Source organism: Paroedura picta, chromosome 5, assembly GCF_049243985.1.
Source record: "Paroedura picta isolate Pp20150507F chromosome 5, Ppicta_v3.0, whole genome shotgun sequence".
Taxonomy (NCBI): Eukaryota; Metazoa; Chordata; class Lepidosauria; order Squamata; family Gekkonidae; genus Paroedura; species Paroedura picta.
In genome coordinates, this window is record NC_135373.1 from 88,103,478 (window position 1) to 88,115,661 (window position 12,184).

The following is a 12,184-nucleotide window of genomic DNA, read 5'->3' on the forward strand; positions in this document are numbered from 1 at the left end:
TCATTACAATGTTCAAAGTGATCTTCTTTCTTTTTAGTCCTAGATTCTATTTGTGTTAATAGCCAAGAAGAAAGCTCAAAGTAGTACTTTACCAATGAGAAATTCTCCCTTTAGCACATTAAATAAGGTCAGTTTTAATTGCTCGGTTATATTGACTTCCTTCAAGCTACATACCATTGAATTTCATCCCATTTGCTGTGAGTGTGTTACAATATAAAACCACATATTAAAATGTCCAAATCAAAAGCAGATCAAGTGAAATATAAATTTGCTTCTCTCATCCTCTCATCCTCCTGAGCTTCACATTCAAGTTATTTCAAAAAGAGACATTCTTCAGTGGCTGAAGGCAATCATCATGTCAAAGCCTTAGCTTATCATTTCAGGATCTGGAGATAAAGATTTTATGTTCTCTAATAATTTGCAAAAAAAAAAATCATGTTTAGGATAATTAAAAATACACATACAATTATGTTCAGGAATTGTAGATAATTAGTGTAATGAAATGACTGTCACACAATACTATGTTGGTATTTAAATTTGATTCAAGGTTTTAGTGCAAATTTTTAAGGCCATTTTAATGGAGAGGGAAGGGTGGATGGAGAGGATGGGAGGGAGGCCCAAGATTTGGATATAATTGTCGCTGCTGTCCAGCTGGCCTCGACCATAGGCCCAGTCAAAGGCCTCCATCTTGCAGGCCCTGTGGAAGTAAGAGAGTTCCAACAGGGCCTTGAGATGGTTCTTGTTGCCCTGACGAGTAATCTCTGGAGACAGCTGAACCAAGGTGGGTCAGCACTGCTTGTATTATTAGATCTTACAGCAGTGGTTGACATGGCTGACCATGAGCCTCTTGATCACTGCCTCATAGACATGGGGATGTGGGGGATAGTCCATCAATGGTCTACCTCCTTTCCCCATGGTCAAAGACAGGGGTAGTCAAACTGCGGCCCTCCAGATGTCCATGGACTACAATTCCCATGAGCCCCAGCGAATGCTGGCAGGGGCTCATGGGAATTATAGTCCATGGACATCTAGAGGGCCACAGTTTGACTACCCCTGGTCAAAGATATAGGGTAGAAATTGGGAACAATCAATCATAACTCTGCCAGCTCCAAAGTGGTATTCCTCAGGGAGCAGTTCTCTCCCCAACATTGTTTAATATGCACCCTCTTGTCTGGCTGATCCAGAGTTATGGATGGGTGTCATGAATATGTAGATGACTCCCAGCTCTATCTCCTGATGGACAACTGACTGGATGCCCCTCCAGACTTATTGGTCAGATGTTTTGGGGCCATGGTTGGGTGGCTCAAGTGTAGTTGTCTGAAGCTGAAACCTTTGATGACAGAGGTTCTGTGGCTAGGGAGGAAAGACCGAGAACAAGAAGCACATCTCCCACACCAGGACAGAGTACAACTAACAACAGCACATGTGGCCAGGAATTTGGGTGTGAGTTTTGATGCCTCCTTGTTCATGGAGGCCCAAGTCATGGAAGTAGCAAAATTGGAATTTTTCTATCTTCACCAAACTAAGCTACTAGTGCTTTACCTGCTCCAGAGCACTTAGTCATGGTGATCCATGCAACGGTCACTTCTAAATTAGATTATTGTAACTCACTGTCCTTGGCCCTGATTCAGAAATTACTACTGGTCCAAAATGCTGCTGTATGAATTCTCACCAGGACAACATGGAGGACAAACATAATATCAGTTCTGTAGCAGCTACACTGGCTTCTAGTGGAGTACCGAATTTGATTCAAGGTTTTAGTGCAAACTTTTAAGGCCATTTGTGGTCTGGGACCTGCAGATCTAAGGGACAACCTGTCTGAATATGTCCCGCAGAGATTGTTGCATTCAGCTATGGCTAACTGACTGTCCCCAAGCTCAAAGAAGTGTGACTGGCCTCAGCTAGCCAGGACCTTCTCAGCCCTGGCCCTTGCCTGGTGGTAAGAGCTCCCAAAGAACACCTGGGCCCTGACAGAGCTAGTACAGTTCTGCATGGCCTGCAAGACGGAGCTCTTCTACCAGGCATATGGTTGAGGACAGTATGAACAGAAGATCAGAACATCACATGGGCCTCACCTACCAATTTGGGATCTTCTCCTACATTCTCCTTCTTATAGGATATCAATAAGCAATCACTCAGGTTATTTACTGTTAGATTTAGTGGTTTTACCACATATTTTAGTACATTTACGTGTTTTATTGGTTTTACAATAATGCTGTATGCTGCCCTGAGATGACAGAGTCAAGAAAGGTAGCCTATAAATCTAAATTCTTCTCTTCTTCTTCTTCTAAATAAATTAAATAAATAAAAAATAGCCAGAATGGTCACTATATGACCTTGGGTCAAGACTCTGCCTGAGCTACTACTCAGAGTCCATTTCTGCATTATAAGACATACCTTGTATTGGCCTTGTTTGGGTTTCTTTTAGATGCTGTGAGTTGAAATTTGCTTTCTCCATTTGGGCTTTCCTCCCCTCTATTTCCAGGTTGTAATTCACCATATGTTTTCTGCGTTGTCAGTAGGAGACAGCCTCCCATGATGCTTTGCTCCCTTCCCCTTTCCCAAAAGGTTTTTTTCTTTTTTCTTTTCTTTTTCTGCCTTTCTTTTAATTGCACCCCTTCATTTTACCCTTGATCAGCCCCCCTTCGACTCCAAGTATTTTCTTTAAAAATAAGGTTATTGCGTTACAATGCTGCTACACTGTAACATGATAGACTGCTTTTTTATTATGAGGAGCAGTGAAAGCCCCAGGAACCATTGTTGCTGGGGGCAATGACAGTGTGCTCCCCAGAAGCCAAGTTGTGATCAGCGAGGGGCCAGAGACAAAGGCAGGTGCCACTTGCCTGCACTGCTACCTCCAGCCTCTGACCCACAAGGACAGCTATAGCATGAGAGAAGAGCCATGCCAGGGCTGTCAATGGGAACAGAGGAGGAGGCTGCACTGATTGACCGGTCATCCTCCTCCCAGCACATGCAGGTCCTGCTGCCTCCAGAAGTCAAACCTGCATAATCCAAACCTCTCTAGCTTGTCGCTGAGGCTTGCCTGTACAACACTGCCTCCTGGATGTAGCAGCATTGTAATGTAATAACCTTCTTTAAAAAAAACACCTGGGGGGAGGGGACAGCAATTGAAGGCAGGGAATGGTAAAATGAAGGAGCACAATTAAAAGAAAGGTGCAAGCAGGCACCACTTGTTTCAGAAGGTCTCTTCTCCTCAGAAGCACAGCAGGTGGAAGAGGGCAGCAGGGCACCTTTCCCTCAGGAAGGGAAGGCATGGTGAGGGAAGGGAGGATGATAACGAGGAAAGGGGCATTCCTAAACTACTCAAAATAGCAGGTACAGAGAAAACCCCAATTGCATACATTTCCCCATTAGGCAGCCCCGATTTAGACCCCATTAGACCCCGCTTCAAAAAGTGAAAACCAGATGTCAGTGGGTTTCTTTGCTGTGGGGTAAGTGAGGGGACAATTCAGGTCTGTGCCTGGTCTGCACCCTTTAAAAGTGCAAATCCAAACAATATCCCTAATATGGAAACAGTCAGAGCCATGGTGAGAATAAGCCAAAAGAAGGAAGAAATGCATATGTTGATCTGAATTCTCTGAGGAAGGGCAGTTTTAAAAGGGGGCAGATGAATTAAAGAAAAAAGAAAAGAAATTAAGGACATTTTAGTGTGTCTCTTCAATAGAGCAGCTTTTTGAAGCATAAAAGATAAACACACAAACATATTATTTTGAAGAATATTCTGTTATGCAAATACATAACTTGGATTGTTCTAGTACAAGGGGGGGGGAGTCTCTTCAGAGTACCAATCAGCAGAGAGAAGTTGTCTGGAAAAATCAGTCAGCCAGCTATTACAGCATCTCTGTTCTATTTATAGAAAGCCTTTCAAAGCACACTCTGCTGTCTATATCGTGTAGCAAAAGTACAAGACAGGACAAGCGTTTTGTAGTATCTGTAGGATTTGGCAGGAAATGAGAGTTGGTTTCAAGCCAAAAAAACAAAATAAGTAATACTGTTGATGACGATATCTGGGGCAGCACTGGGGGAGGGCATGGAGTGGAGTGACTACACACTATGAACATTCAGAAAAGGCTAATGATGATCCCTAGAATGTGCCAAGGATTGTGATGGACAGGAGTGTACGCAGTTCCTACCCCTCCCCTCCAAGAAACACTACATTCCTTCTGCCTATGAAGCTAAAAGTGTAGACTTGAATTATAAAAAGGAATCATGATTGGAATTAAAAGCAATTAAATGCCATCTCAAAATGGAGATGGGAAAGATCAGCTCCTGACACTAAAATCCCCCTGTCTGGAATTTTAGTTGGGGCATCAATTGAGTTTAAATTAGTTTTTACCTTTTATAATGTTGTATGATGTTTTACAGAATTGTTACCCCATGCACACCCTGAGCAACATGGAAAGGCAGGTTAAAATTATTATTTATGCACATACACTGAGTCCTACTTTACAACATTCTCTTCGCTAGCCAGCAATATACTTCTTTGTCTTTTGGCTTACCCTCTGGCACTCTATTTGTGTCTATTTGCCTTCCTTCTACCTCTGCTGGCCTCTTCCCACCTCCAGAGGACACCTCTTTGTCCATTCTATGCCTCTCGTCTGCTGTGCATTGTCTCCCTACTGGTCAGCCTGTTTTCCTCCCCAGCCCTCTTTTTCTACTGTTTTTCCTTGGGGGTGAGGTTCTCCATGGAATTGCAGTAGGTAGACAAATCTATATAATATAAATGCTTCCATTAGGAATTGTTCTGCACTGTATTTTAAAACATCTCATGCCTTTGGATTTATCTGCAATTTCTTTCTTGTCTCATAGATTTATTGCTAATAAGTTAGCCAGGCATCAGTTAACCAGACCTCCCCTCCCTCCCCCCCCCTCTCTCGTACTTCTTAAATAATGGTGAAGAAAGATTTAGAAGTGTGTGAGAAGGGATATCTGCCTATGTAACCCACACTTCCAGGTAGCATACAAGTCTTCATGGAACAGCTACAGACTTGTTGACCTTCCTGCTGAACATACTGTATAGCCCACAAAGTGCTTTATACAACACTCCTGTTTTTTGCAGACATAAGCAAGCCCCCAAAACAGACTTCTAAAGCATGTGGTGGGCTTCTTATCATAATTGGGGTAGACATAGTACACATTATCAATAGAAAAAGTGCTAAGAGAAACCTTGTATCAGGTAGAGGATTTAGGTAATTTCAAAACTCATGGGAATGTGACTTTTAGCCTTCCTCTGGAAGAGGACAAAAGACTAGAAAATGCTTAGAATCCAGTGAAGTAAGACAGGATATGGCAACTCTGCTGAAGTTAAGCAGGTAGCCTCCTTGAAATCCTGTGCAAACTGTCTTGAGCTGCACAATGGCAAATAAGCAGAATGTACACGTAACAGTCCTAAAACAGACAATGCTCAGCATTTGATTATTAGTTGCTACACAGTTGCATACCAAGCCTATTTGGCACCTGGGGATGGCATGGCATGGGAAAAGGCTTGGTGACATGGCATATCCTGTCACCCAACATTCTGCTCCCTTCTCCATGGGCTCCCCTTTGCTCTCTGGCAAAGTCTCTCACCATTGTTGGCTTGGACAGATTTCTATCTTTCTCCTTGGGTCAGTTCCTCTATGGCATCTGCCCATCTGCTTGCCTCTCTGTGGCAGTCTGGTTTGATGCAACTGCAATGCCTGGCTTATCTGAAGCACCACCCACATTGGTGTGACGGGGTGGTGATGCTGGTCCTGGGTGATGGCAGGGGGGCGAGACACCTAGAGCCATGAGTCCCCTATCAATCTAGAGAGATGGCTGTGAGGGTTCACCATGGCCCAGTTGACCATCGGGTGGCACACCATCATGAGGAGTGCTATGCCCCACCCTGGATATGCGGCATCTGCTCAGCTTCCAGCGCACCCCATTGCCCCACATCCAACCATCTTCTTTGTGGACATTAGTGGTGGGGCCACCCTACTCAGGCTGTGAGTCCTCCATCAATTGAGAGGGAAGGCCATTGGAGATTTGTGCTGGTCCAAGCAGTTGTTGAGTGGTGCACTATTGTAGGAGAGCATCATGCCACACCTCGAGTCCATGCTGTCCAGATGGGCCACTATCCTCTGCCCTCAGGGACAGGTGTCGGAATACAGGCAGGCCCCCCTGAAGCTGCCACTGGTCCTCCTTCATGTGGCACCCAGGAAGCATGCCATGGCTGACACACTTTAGATACACCTCTGTTGCTGCAACCAAAAAAAAGGTGACTTGCACTGTCTTGATTATGGATCCATCTGTTGTCTACTTTGAACAACAGCTGCTCTCAAGGATGTCATGCAGAGAAAGATCTTCCCCAGAAGATGCTTACTGAGATTCTTTTCCTGGAGATAACATACTGAACCAGTGAGCTGCAGCACTGCCCTCATCCTGAACTTTAACCACATATCCTTCAACTATTTTTCTGTGAAGGATACCTTGAAAATTCCCACTTGTACTGAATTTTCCCTTTTCCAACATTAAGACAACAGGAAAGTTTACTACAAAGAATGATACTTCATTTCACCCTTCTCACAGCTTAACCAAATAACAGCAAAGAGGATGAGAATTAGAAAAGACAGTTGACCAAAGTGGTGACAGTATGATATCAGATGCACAGGAACAAGGTCATGGGATGGAACTCATTGGTAATTTATTTGAAATGTGCAGAATGGAACTCATTGGTAATTTATTTGAAATGTGCAGAATGGAAGGGATCAGAATTTCTAAGTGTGTCAGAACCATGAAAATAAGGCATTTCTATCCTATATGAGGAAGAGAAGGGAGCAACAAACATTATAAGAAATAGGTGTAAATATTCATTGGGGGGGTGTTAAAATGCTATTTAAAATATATCAGGGAAAATTTGAGCATGACTACTTTGTCACAGGGACAGAGTCTGAGAACATAGCATCTACCAGCTTCACCCTTTTCCCCTGGCAGACCTTGAGAAGGCAGTTTCTAAGAAAAGGGAGGTTTGCTCATGCCCTGTTGACTTGCAGGCGGGCCTGGTGGGTGGAAGGAGGACACTGAGACCTGGATGGCTTAAACATGGCCACAGCTTTTATTTAATTAACACACAACAAGTTGGCATCAAAATAGGCACGGTTGCTGCCTCGATCCCTGGGGAAAAGAAAGAAGGCACATGCATTTCACAGCTTAAATAGGCACACCTATTCTACGCTCACACACATTTCCCTCCCCTTCCCTCCCTGCCCTCCCAGAATGTGAGGACACCTAGCCTCCCCTTCCGACCCACCTTGCCGCCTCATCAATAGAATTACAATACGAAAAAAGAAGAAAGGTTCGAAACATATACAGAGAAAAACAGAACCTTTCCAAGGCAATTGGTACAATAAATTTTATATATCAATAATTTTTTAAGGATCAATATTTTTTGGACTGACATTCCCCACAATACTTTACAGAGCCGGTGGCCTATCTATATATAAAAATAGGTTGATAAAAGGAATCAACCACTGAAGAAAACTTGTGAAAACGGAGTATATCTAGAAACCGTTTTGGTTGGTCCTTAAAAAATTATTGATATATAAAATTTATTGTACCAATTGCCTTGGAAAGGTTCTGTTTTTCTCTTTTGCCGCATCAATAGAGGCTTTGGAGATCAGGTAAGTCCCCAGCCCCATTTTCCTCTCTTCTGGCTGCCTCAGTTATCTTCCTTGCAGCCTGGAGAACAGCACTATCTCCTTGGTCCTTTCTGGAACCTGGACCCAACTTCTGAAAGGTTCCTTGTGAGAGAGTAATCTCTGGTCTCTCCTTCCTCCAGTCCAAGTGCTGAGTCACTGGGGTTTCCCCCTGGATCTAGGCACACTCTACTCCACCATCCTGGCCTTGCTTCTATACTCCCTGGGCTTACTGGAGCTTGGTTCTACACTCCCTATGCTTATTGAGGCTGGGGCTGCCCTCTTCCATCCCATCACATGCTTTCCCCTGAGTATGTTTTCCCTGTCCACTTCTTCCTTGCATCAAATCTGCGACCACACCTACAGGACTCTTTGGGCTGAGTTGGGCAGTTCCCTTGGCTGGGCAGCCTCCAGCTGAGGTGGTAAAGAACAGGGGTGCTACATCCAGACTAGGTACTAGGCTTCAGTTACACTATGTAGTCTTCTATAGGGAACTGGGGACTTTTGTGAAACTGAATGAACTGATTCTCTTGCTAGCATTCAGCTACATAAATGTCCTGCCCTCACAATTTGACTACAGCTGTTGACTGAGCAGACAGATGCAATAGATATAATAAAGAGTAATGTTTTGCAAACTCTAGCAGATGGTTACAGCTGATTCAGATCTGATGCCATCCACAAATGCCAGGCAATAGTACATTTTGTAAGGTAGAGGTCATGACTTGGCAGCTGCATATTGCATATTGCATAAAAGAAAGGAAATGGTGTGTGTCAACAATTTCAACAGAAATATCTTTACTAGAAGTATGCATTAGGTATATCTGAGCTGAACAAATAGCTGCGTATTTTATTGGTATTTTCCAGATATTTTTCCAGTCAAATATAAATTGGGGTGACCTTGGGCTCATCATAGCACTGATAGATCTATTCTAACTGAGCAGTAATATCAGGGCTCTCTCAGCCTCACCTACCTCACAGGGTGTCTGTTGTGGGGAGGGGAAAGGGAAGGTGATCGTAAGACACTTTGAGACTCCTTTGGGCAGTGAAAAGTGGGGTATAAAAACAAATCTTCTTCTCCCACCCCCCACTCTTATTATTATTTTTGCACACCCCTAATCTTCACATACTTTGTGCTGTCTGGCAACAGTATATGTATTTTGTAGAGTGATCCAAGAGGGTTGCTATGGCAACAGTTAGAACACATGGAACAGGTGAATGAAATGTGAATTTGGGATATTAAAGTAAATTTGTATCTAGGAAACTAATTGTTTACTCTTGGTTACAGTATAACAATTACTAGAGGATGTAGTTTTTTAAAAATAAAAGATTGTCCCTATCTTTGCCCTATTCCCTTTATTCTATGGATTTTGTATTTTAATGGGTTTATGATGACTATAAGTTCCCTTCAATGTAGCTATAGCGTAGAGTGTAATAGAAGTAATCTATCTGTACATATCTTTTAGTTCAGTATTTTGGTTCAGAGCTGCTAATAGAAAACAAGGCATTTTGCTGAATTTTTCTTTTCTTTGCTAACCTCGGTATGTTTTAGACATGTTGAATCTTGGTATAGTTTTCTTCTGACTTCAGTAAACAAAACTGTCACCCTTATCAATGCACTCCCTTTAGGCTTTGCAGGGGGCCGGTCACTTCCTTGGGAGGATTTATGGGTTACTCATGTTGCCAAATGGGATGTGATAGAGAAAATACCTTCCAAATCACATTATAAAAATTGTCATCTTGACACTGTCAGGGTCTAAGGGAACGTGACACGAATTTGACTCAGCCAGAGGAAAGGCTAATCAAAACTGATTCTGATCTTAAAATATTGGTTGTGCTGTTCAAAGAACCTAGGAGATTCTATTCTGTCAAGTAAATGAATGGAAATACACTAAAGGCAGGGTGGTGGTGTTTGCCTGGAGCAGCAGCAGGTCTAAAGTGAGCAGGATAAGCATGGCTCCTCTTCCCCAGTGGGGGATGGGTAGAGGCAGGTAGTGGCTGCTGTCCATGGGCACCAGCTTCAGTGCAAGGCAAGGCTGGGCTGGATGTAGCCATCCAGAGAGAAGAATAAAGACAAACAACACATGGGCATTGTCACTGTGAAAGTTTCCACCTCCTCTTTCAGCAGCCTTGCCTCATATACTTTGTCTGCTGCTACAACCAATGCCACTGTGTGCCCCCCACCTGTAGTCCTGCATTACCACGCTCCACCCCCATGCCATCTACCTCATGTTTCCAAGCCCCACCCACCTATCTCTGGTGCCAAACAGGCTAGATATGCCACTGTATAAACAAGGGCATGTTCTCATTCTCTAATTTTGATAGTTTCAAAACTGTGTTGCCTAGCTCTTTGGAGTCACAGAAATTATAACACAGATGTTGATTTGGGCAACAGTAATCAATGTTATAAATAATTGCCCATCAGAAATTTCATTTTAGATTCTAAACTGGAAAAATAAAAGCCCTGCTAATGCCAAAAGTTGTTAAAGGCCTTACAGAATTAGCAAAAGATACATAATCTTTTATCATTGAAGCATGGCACAGGATTATTTACCTCACATTTACCTATTGAGCCAACCTGCTAAAAGCAAAGATAAAATAGAATCAGAAGCAGGGGTGGAACAAACAGCTTCTGGGCATCTCTCCATCCCACTCAGCTGCAAGCATCTTCGCCCAAGTGCTATTGAAACACTGTGAGAAACACAATCTATCAACTGTGTCTGAATCCAAATTCTCTGAGAATCCTTACCCACAGAACATTTTTATTTTACTTTAAAGTTATATGTGCAATGAGGTTTTTTTGCAAGGGAGTAAGGCACTAGAACAGAGGAAAGGCACATATGCCAAATGTCCATGTGCCAGACAATTTTGTTTAATATGGCAGTTCCTTTGCTTCACCACAAAACAAGGGCACAGGCAGTGAGCCCTGAACAGCATTTCTTTGTTCCTGCATGGGATGGGACTGGCATGGGACTTTGGCACAGGCTGCTACTGGAGACAGCACCAGAAGGACCAAGAGTTGATGAGGTCACCACTCTAACCCCAAAGCATGTCTCTGAGATACATTCTGCCCTATTCAGTCCTGGCTTGACTATAGTTCTGCTTTTGTAGTAGAGTGGCAATGCTGAGCAAATGATCTTGTGTGCCACTGTTTGGGCCAAGAGTCGTACTTCTGAAATAATTTCTGTCATAGCCTTTACTTCAGTATCTACATATGAGGTCTTGCAAAAGTACCTAAATATAAAAATATACATGTTAGAGTGATGCTTGAAAAATCAGTCTTTTCTTTTATGAGATACTGGAAATGGCAGACTCATTTAGATATGCCAATAACTTTTAATCTACTCATCCTTTTTGTCTTGTCCCTTTCAAGCTCAGTGTGAATGGCGGTTATTGCAGCTTACTGTAGTGGGAAAATAACATGCCCGTTATGATTTTTAAAATAAATAATGTGTTAAATCTGCTACATTTTCATTTTGCTTCCCATTGTTCTTGTTTCACATGAAAGGCTACACAACAGAATGTTTCAGTTATAAATTTTCTTAGGCCTAAATCATTTACTTGTGTTAAAGATACTTGTGTGCTCAAGAGGCACAGGGGGATTGTAGATGAGGGATGAAAATAAATAAAACCTTTTTGGAGTAAGTAAAGGCCACAGCTTTTATTGACTACATTGCAGGAGCATTGGCATAGCACAGGGGTGGATCCAGAATCAGGTGACCTGCCTGCTGCCCAATTACCTCCACACAAAAATTGGACTACACAGGAAAAGGAGATTCTTCAGGTATTTGGGGCATTAGCCTCAACCACTGTCTTCCTGTGATTGTTAAGTTCATGATGACCTTTTCTTCTAAAGGAAAGTTTAAGAGAGATTTAATCTGAATACATGGGCTTGTTTGAGAGTTAGCATTACCTAATATCTGATGGAGTATTGACACAGGAAAGCTTATACCTCAAAAATCATTTTGGTCTCTAAAGTGCTGCTGGGCTCAAGTCTAGCTCATGCCCTATAGCTTCAGTGTTACAGTGAGCAACAAAGAAGCGTTAGTAATGGAGATGTTCTCTGTATTTTATTGTCAGTTCCTATTCATACACCATGAATTTTTGGAGGAAAAGAAGTATAGGATGTGAAGGACAAGACCTGCATTTTTATTACAGGTATGTAATACTTGTACAGTTGTCATGGCACTGCATACTCGTTACATTGAGCTGAATGTGGTGTGCACAATATCTTTCAGGGTACTTTTACATCCATTATGACACTTGACTTCAATTTGTAGTCTCATTGTAGAGGAGGAATATATTGAAATTGCATTGTCTCACAAAGTCTTTGCAAAGCTTTGCTGGGTTAGAATTAAATCCTTTGAATAGAAGACAGCTTTCCTTCCCACACAAAAACCAAAAGCCCTATTCTCTGAATGATTCATTTGAAATGTAACAATTTTTCCCAACAACTCATAAAAGTGTAAGAGGCCTGCTGGATTACCAATGGTTTACTTGGTCCAGCGCTA

At 42.6% G+C, this 12,184-nt stretch overlaps 1 long non-coding RNA gene across 1 annotated transcript in view; it reads left to right on the forward strand.

Annotated features, from left to right (window-relative positions):
• The window catches only part of LOC143839106 (uncharacterized), a 96,296-nt gene that overhangs the window by 67,602 nt on the left and 16,510 nt on the right, over nucleotides 1-12,184 (forward strand). The window contains exon 3 of the long non-coding RNA XR_013231613.1: nucleotides 11,754-11,831. This is a non-coding gene — a long non-coding RNA (uncharacterized LOC143839106). The remainder of the gene's footprint in view (nucleotides 1-11,753; nucleotides 11,832-12,184) is intronic.